Source organism: Alexandromys fortis, unplaced genomic scaffold (genome assembly GCF_014885135.2).
Source record: "Alexandromys fortis isolate MF-2015 unplaced genomic scaffold, M_Fortis_MF-2015_v1.1 scaffold_96, whole genome shotgun sequence".
NCBI lineage: Eukaryota > Metazoa > Chordata > Mammalia > Rodentia > Cricetidae > Alexandromys > Alexandromys fortis.
The window spans coordinates 5,269,997-5,278,473 of record NW_026068053.1 but is presented as its reverse complement, the minus strand read 5'-3'; the positions used below and the strand labels follow the sequence as shown (position 1 = coordinate 5,278,473).

At 42.9% G+C, this 8,477-nt stretch overlaps 1 long non-coding RNA gene across 1 annotated transcript in view; it reads right to left on the bottom strand.

The window, feature by feature from the left end:
* Positions 1 to 1,175: 1,175 nt before the first annotated feature.
* LOC126487104 (uncharacterized) overlaps positions 1,176 to 8,477 on the bottom strand; it is a 106,209-nt gene continuing 98,907 nt past the window's right edge. The window contains exon 2 of the long non-coding RNA XR_007588286.1: positions 1,176 to 5,508. This is a non-coding gene — a long non-coding RNA (uncharacterized lncRNA). The remainder of the gene's footprint in view (positions 5,509 to 8,477) is intronic.

Below are 8,477 nucleotides of genomic sequence, written 5' to 3'. Positions count from 1 at the left end.
GGATGTGGTGTGGCTCCTCTGCAGAACGCAGGAGACTCTGAGTTCTCAGCAACATCAGACAAAGCAGAAGCTTGCACACTTGAAAGTCTGGGTGTGTAACATCAAATGCCTTCCAGATTTGTGATCAAACTTGCATTCCACCAGCAATGATACAAACACACATCAAACAAGGTCCTGGGAAGCCAATGTATCAGTGAGTGACGGGCCATTTCTAGATGGATTCTGGGCCGATGTGAGATGTTAGTGGTAAATTGTAAGATTGTTAATGTGATGTGCCTTGCACCCTGCCCTTGCTGTGGTCAGTTCTACACCATCCAACATGACAGCCACTAGCCCTGGGGACTAGTGATCATGGATGTAGCTAGTCTTCACTAAGATGAGAAACTAACTGTACACCAGATGTCAGTCTCTAAGCAACATAAGAAGGAAAATACCTTCCCCCTTTTTATGACAAAGTGTCGGATGACAGTGTTTGGGAAACATTAGGGGAAATTAGTTTTGTTCATTTGGTTGTTGCCTTGGCCATGCTGGGGATGGGACCCAGTGCCTTTCAAACGCCAGGGAAATTTCCTAGTAGTGAGCTGCACAGTTTCTGGTTACATTTCTAGTTTATAAAATATGTGGTCATTAGAAAATTTTAATTACACACGTAGTTGATACATTTTTCTATTGAATGTCATTGTACGATGTCTAATATCTTGCAAAGAGCTGTGGGTTCCACTTTCTTCCAGTTTGTTTTCTAACCTGCATCTCTCAGTGTTCCTGTCCTGGAACTCACTTTGTAGATCAGGTTGTCCTAGAACTCAGAGATCCACCTGCCTCTGCCTCCTGAGTCCTGGGATTAAAGGCCTGCACCACTATGCCCAGACAATTTTCATGGAACCACAATTTGAAATCTTGTTTGAATTTAGGGAATAAAAAGTTGTAGTTTCTAAAGTTTGCCAGTAGATGGCGATGTTACCATACTCGACTGGAAACCAAGCAGTAAATTGGCACTATTTGGAAGAGGAATTCTGTTTTCAACCAATTTGAGATTGATTGTTACCAGATAAATTAATTAAACTGAGAAAATGAAAGTAATTAGTATTTCATGAAAGAATGAATTTCGTTAAAATTTACAGATGGACCCAATATTAGAAAATTCTTTTCATAAGCCCATACATGAAATTGAAAACCAATATTTAAATTATTTTATTTTTTCCTGTAAAATCCTCTGAACTATGATCTTTAAAAGTAATTTGAATGTCTTTTTCTAATCTCTAGACATTGATTGTAGGGTAAAAGGGCCAGCCAAAGAAAACCACCCTCGCCCTGGAACCAGAGCTAGTGAAAGAAACACACCTTGGTCCTGAAACTAGAGTCAAAGGTTAAAAAGGGTCAGTGAATAAAACATTTTGTCTCTGAAATCAGAGCCAAAGAAACAGTCTGCCCATGACCAATTCAGTATGAAAACCAACCAATCCCTGAACAGGAAAACCAATCAATCCCAGATCACAAGATTGACCAATCCCTGAGCATGAAATCCAGCCAATCTCTGAGCTTGCCCAACCTCAGGGGTTGAAATCTAATCAATTCACACCTTGAAAATCTTTACCCTAGAAAAACTCCACCCCTAAGAAGTCCTGTACAAGCCCTGTGCCTGCTCAGTTGGCAGCTGATTTTTCTACCCGGTAAAGGCAGCCACTCTCCTGGATTCTTTACTCCTAATAAATCAGTTAAATGCGGTCTGGGTGAGACCTTCTTTCGCCAGAATAGAAAGGTGCATAGTAGTAACTTTTTACCGGAACCAGAGCAGAGCAGGACTGTAACAGTTTCCAGGGACCTGAGCAGAACTGTAACAACTTAGCTGGGGAAGCTCTCCCCTGCTGGGGCAGCGCTAGAGCGAGGCCATAAGCTGCTGAGCTTATAGAGACTTTGTGGCACTCTTTGGCCCCTGACTGCCAGGATCCTTTTCCATCCCAGCTGTAATGCTTAAACTAATGAATAAAATTTCAAATTGTCCTGATGTTATTATTTATAAAAGAACTTCACCCGGTCATTTATATAAAATATTTATAGCAAGGAAGACTTGGCAGTCAATATTTAATGACCTGTCATAGTTAATGGTCTAATAGCAGTTACTTTCATGAAATTGTTTTGAGGTTAGGTTCTTTCTAGATCCTTCTGGAAATATTTGGATGAAAATTTTGTTTTGATATGTTATTGTTAGTCAGAATTCTTGGTCCTGAATGATGTTCCTGTAATACACAGGGGGGACTTGGCACTGAGACCCACACATGGGATGTGGTGGTGATAGAGGCAGAGAGCTACATAGGGGTTTGGGTGGCCATCAAGATGGTCGAGGAGTTGGTGCTTGTCTAAAGCCTTCAGATAGAGTGTGGTCATGTTGACATCAGACGTCCATCCTCCACAGTTCTTAGAGAATGTTTCTGTTGTCTAAAGCCACCTCCTGTTTGCAGTAATCTGAGGATGCTGAACTGTGAACACCTTGAGTAAGAAAGGGACTGCTAATGAGTTGAGGAGAGATGGCACACCCCAGACATAGGTTTATCTTTTAAGCATCAGTGCTCTTGGCAAACTATCTTCTAAATGTTTTGTTGATTTGTTTTGTTTTCTGTTTTTCAAGGCAAGGTTTCTTTGTGTGGCTTTGGTGCCTGTCATGGAACTAGCTCTTGTAGACCAGGCTGACCTCAAACTCATAGAGATCCACCTGCTTCTGTCTCCCTCCCGAGTGCTGGGATTAAAGGCGTGTGCCACCACCCAGTCTAAGTCATTTTTTAAAGTTCTTTTAGGTCTGAGGAGATAATTCAGTGGTTAAGACCACTGGTTGCTCTTCCAGATACCCAGGGTTCCATTTTCAGAACCTCCATGTGGCTTGCCATTGTCCTTAACTCTAGCTTCAGGGGATCTTAACCACATTTAGAAGATAGTTTGCCAAATGCATTGATGCTAAAGTTCCAGCATCTGTTCTCCGGTGGGGCTACAAGGCTTCTCTTTGACTCTGCCTTCTTCCTCCCAGCATTCAATTTAGTTTTCCCCACCTACGTTTATTCCGTGTGCAGGCCCAAGACAGTTTCTTTATTAACCAATGGTATTCACAGCATCCAGAGGGGAATCCCACATCTCCATCCTACTGCTCACACTGGCTGCTAGTGACCTTCCCTGTTGACAGGGAAGACCAAACTTGACTAACCTCTACTCACACTCAGGTGTCCGATGCCCAACACTCACTTTTCTTCTTTGTGTTAGCCTTAAACAAAAGAGTAATCTCCAGCAGAGATGAACTTCTGAACTAAGTGAGGGGGACAAAAATAAAAAAAAAGAAAAAAAAAAGAAACTTTTGTGAAAGATCTGTAGGAGGAATCTGCACAGCCCATGATCAGCACCCCTCAAGTCGAGTCCTTGAACTCCGGGGCCCATGCCATCCTCTGCTTCAGGCTCCAAATGGGTGAAACTACAGGTGGGCCCAGCCACACCCAGCTATTATTTGGCTTCTTTTGTATGTGTTTTCCTTACCCATGCTGCCCATCTCTAATAGTACTTGCTGTTTTAAATCAGCCCCTCAAGCATAACATAATGATAGGGCTTGACATCACTGTGACATCACTGTGGACACTAGAGGGGTGTTTTATCATTCACGTTCGACTCCTGCAGAGTTGAGATATGAAAGTCAGTCTTAGTGATTTTGAAGTGAGACCCAAGGATAGCCACATCAATACTCTCAAATTTCATCTTGTTTTCACAATGAGATTCCTCCTTTACAAGGTCGTTACAAAGATGAGAGACAACTGACTGGGATCTCTGGCCTGTAGTGGATGCTCAGGGACCAGCAGGGATTGGGGGCCACTGTGACTTTTACCTCTAGGAATATTTAATGGCCAAGAATAACATTTTTCCCTAGGAGAAAAATGAAAAAGGCTTTACAGATATGGGCCTAGGGCTGTGCTTCTCAATCTTCCTATGACCCTTTACTCAGATAGTGGAGTCCCCCAACTGCAAAATTATTCTATTGCTACTTCATAGCTGTATTCTGGATACTATTATGAATCATAATGTAAATATCTGATATGCCACCCCGTGGGGGTTGAGTCCCCCATGTTGAGAACCACTGGCTTAGGGCATCAGAAGGGCTGATACTGTATAGAACTCTCCTCTGTATTGGAGACTACTGAGCATGAAGGCTTAGGAAAACTCACGAATGAACTCTGTTGGGAGTGCATTACTTTACTTGGGAATATGGAATGTTGCCTTTGTGGTGTATGGCAGTTATTTCTTACATGTAACACCCATGGGTCCCACAGACCCCACAGGTCCCACGGGTCCCACGGGGCTCAGGCCAATTCCAGGAGGCTCCGAGGTAGAGCCGCATTGCTGACTGAATGAAGGCTTTTCAGCTCACACTTTCTCCTGCCACATTTCGGGCTCTTCTTTGTCACGATGGCCGCTTGCAGATTGTGGCCCTGATGCTCTGTGCTTCTGCATTTTTACCACATTGTGGGTACTGTTGGGTGTTTTCTCTTTTAGTAAAACAGAACAGCACACATGTTTGTGCCATCCTTGGCCACTTCCCTTCATCTCCACAGTACCACCATGGCTCTCCAAAAGTCCTAGAGCTTCCATGTTTGCCAGCGGGGTTTGTTTCTGGGGACCGATTTCTAGTTGACTTATCAAGCACTGGTCCCTTACTGGTGGGGACAGGATTTACTGTTGACCCAAGGACACTTTCCCAGCACCTCCGAGTCAGCACACCATCCTGCTCTCAAAGAGTTCCTGTCCATTCCTGCTGGAAGAAATCCACGTTCTGAAAATGGTGTGTGAAAGCGCAAGCAGAGGCGTTCAGGAAATGGTCCCTGGAAGGGCTGGCTATTCAGAGGGACCAACCTATGAGCTACCTTCCCCAGGTGGGAGTGGAGAGGCTGATATTGCTGAGGCTAAAAGAAAACTGGAATAGAAAATTAGAGTCTTACACCCAAGTTCTGAGGTGGTGTCCTTTCATGCAGAGGCCTCTTCTATCTCAAAGAAAGGTTCTAGGCTGGAGTCAAACCTAGAACTTCAAGCTTCTAAGCCTAGAGAGCCTATTCACCACAACACAGTAAGCAGGCATAGTGTAGTAAAATCACAATATCCTGGTATTTCTAAGATAGATTTGTGCCGTGATGCCCATGAGTTATAGGATCCATGTACAACATGCCTGTTGAAATAAGAGCGGCGGCAGGGCTGTGTCCCCAACACCCCGGCCGCTTGGCTAGCTTATGCTCAAAATAACAACACACAAACTGTATTCATTTAACTGCTTGACCCATTTCTATCTAGCCTCTTCTAGGCTAACTCTCGCACCTGGACTAGCCCATTTCTAGTAATGTGTGTAAGCACCCCAAGGTGCGTTTACCGGGAAGATTCTAGCCTAAGTTCATTGTGGGTTGGAGCTGCCTGGGAGAGCAGAGCATGGCGTCTCTGCTCCAGAGAGCAGAGCTGTCCGGTCCCTCTGGAAGCAGAGCAGAGTCTGACCTCACTTCCTCTTTCGCCCAGAATTCTATTTTGTTTACTCCTCCCACCAATGCTTTAACCTATGAGGCCAAGCAGTGTGTTTATTACTTAACCAATGAAATCAACAGATTGATATATGACACTCCCACATCACATGCCTCCTTCTTTCTTGAGAAATGTAAAAGTGCCCGGAGTGCTATATGCCTTCTGCATAACAGTCAACCCATTCAGGTCTCTTGAGTGACATCCTGGCCACATGGATCACTTACATGATACTTTACACTCTGTAGTCTTTGAGGGGATCCACCCAGGCCACTTTGGATCACTTACTTGATACTTTACACTCCGTGGTCTTTGAGGGGATCCAACTTATGAATAAGCTAATGTCTCCCTCCAAGGTTCTTCTCCTGACCTAAATCTACCATTTGGGGACTCTTATGACATCCATTTTTTTTTTTTAGAGTGTCTCACTTGTCCCTTGCACAGTAAAACTGCTTTGTATTGGGATACTTCTTGTCTTAATAGAGACTGTATACTTTCTCTTTTAAGAAGAAGCTTGAAACTTTTGATTCTAAAAAGCACCACCATTGAAAAGATAGGCCCACAAACATGAATGAGAACTGAGCATTGCTGAATTTTCATGTCTTTATGTATAATGCTCTCACATGTGGCACCTTAACACTGTACTTTTAATAACTGTGGACACATGGTCAGAATAATATATGGAAATTATTCGTGATTAACTCTAGAAACCTGTGTGTGTGCCTGTGAATATGTCATATGTGTATGTACAGGATCATGGGAGCATAGGTATAGAGACCAGAAATCAATATCAGGTGTCTTTCTCTATTGATGTCCATTTATTTATTCATTCATTCATTCATTCATTTATTTACTTACTTATTTTTTGAGTCTCTCACTGAACATGAAGCTTAATTCAACATGAGTAGCTAGCTGACCAGTAAACTTAAGGGACCCTCCTGCATTTGCATCCTCGGTACACAGAACCACACCTAGATTTTTATGTCAGTGTTAGGGATCTGGATTTAAGTTCACGGTTTATTGGCCAAGCCATCTCCCTAGCCTCACATAGTATTATAGACCTACGTTCCTCTTCACAAAACTTGCCACAACATTTTGCTTTGGGCTGCCGCCTACTGCCATCTACAGGTTACGGGTGGGTTGTGTGGGATACCCTTCACTGCTCTAGTTTAGGTAAGCTGTAGAAATACCCAAGAGTACCAGGAGCAGAGCTGAAATTTTCCTAAGAAAAACAGTCATTTTACAGTTTCAAAAACTGCCATTGGCCAGGAATTGACCTTGGGAATAGTTTGCTTGGCACTAGATAGCTTATTTTCCCAGGATGACCTTAGGATATAATTTGGTAATGAGATCATTTGGCAACTTGGGCTCCAATACAGTGAAATTAAATAATTGAATTGGCAGTGGCTTTTAACTTACTCTTAGTTCTCCAATGTGGACTTTGGCCAAGATTATGAATAAATGTTTGGGCCTTTAAAACTTCTATTTTGTAATTATAATTTGAATAATATGCAAACAAAAAAGCTCTGTAGCACTGAGTGCCTTTATACGGGCAAGTAAATTCCTTCACTGTACCCAACAGTTCAGGCCCAGACTTGTTGTAATCTTTGAATCCATGTATTTCTTACTTCTCGTTTTAACTCCCGAAGCACACATTGTTTCTTGGTCATTTGAGGGCACAAAGGCTGATTTCTGCTTCATTTTTCCAACTGAATACAGATTTTTCAGAAAGAAAGGACCATGTTATATTTCTCCTTTGAATCTATTTGACATCAGTTTCAAGTGCAGCAGAGCCATCAGAATCCCAGCCAGCACTGGTTGGCTAACTAGTTGAAAAATGGCATTGTTTCAGACATAACTGTGTCACCAAGTCTAATGCCTGTTCTTGGAGTCCTTTCCACACTGAGCATTTTCCCTTGCTGGAATGTTTGCTTATATGTCAGAGTGTGATCACTGTGCCTTCCACTGGAACCCACAGTGGAAGGAAAAAACTGACTCCTATAGGAGCAGAAGCATGCACATGCTTACATACTACACACACACGCGCACAAAAATTCATAAATATACACATATACATACATGTAAGCATGTATGCATGCATACACAAATAAAATAAATTTAAAAGAATTCCATATTGCATGTTGTAATCTAAAATTCAGCCTCCTTCCAGCTAGTGCAGGAACAGGAATATGAAATGTCTACCTTAAAATACTCGGAAACATAAGCTCCAAACAGTTCCTGGGTTTGTCAGTTTCTATTTTTTCATCTAACCGTTTGAGCCTATCTCTTTTCTAGGTTTTGCCTTTATGTATCTATGTGCAAGTATGTACCTGCAAGCACAGGCGCCTGTGGAAGCCAAGAGAAGAAACTGGATCCCTTGGAGCCAGAGTTAACTGGTGGCTTTAGGCTACTGGACATGGATACAGGGACCTGAACTTGGATCTTCAGCAAGAACACTACTCATCTGCTCAGCCATCTTTCTCGTCCCCCAAATCTATCTTCACATATTACACACAGAAGCTGACCACTCATACAGTATAACATTACCAGACTACTATTGTAAGACTTCACTCAAGCAGACCTTTTCCTCGGGGGGTCACTGCCCAGTCTTCATATCCTCTGTCTGGAGTACTGTCTTCACTTAAAAACTCACCAAAAAGCTGATTAATCAATGTACAGCTAGTGACTGACTCATGAAGTTTCTCCATGTGTTCTACAAACAACTACAACCAATTTGTGCTTTTTCATGGGAAAAATTAAATCATTTAAAAATATTTATAGTTGATAAGTGGGGTGAGTTTCTGACCCGCGGCAGCAGCCCGAAGCCCCGGAACTCAGACGTCCTTCATCCCCCCCTATACTTCCTAGCCTTCCTGCAGGGCCTATACCCCCCCCCCCCCAATACTGCCTCTCTCTTCCTATCCCACCCAGCTTGCATCCAGAACCCT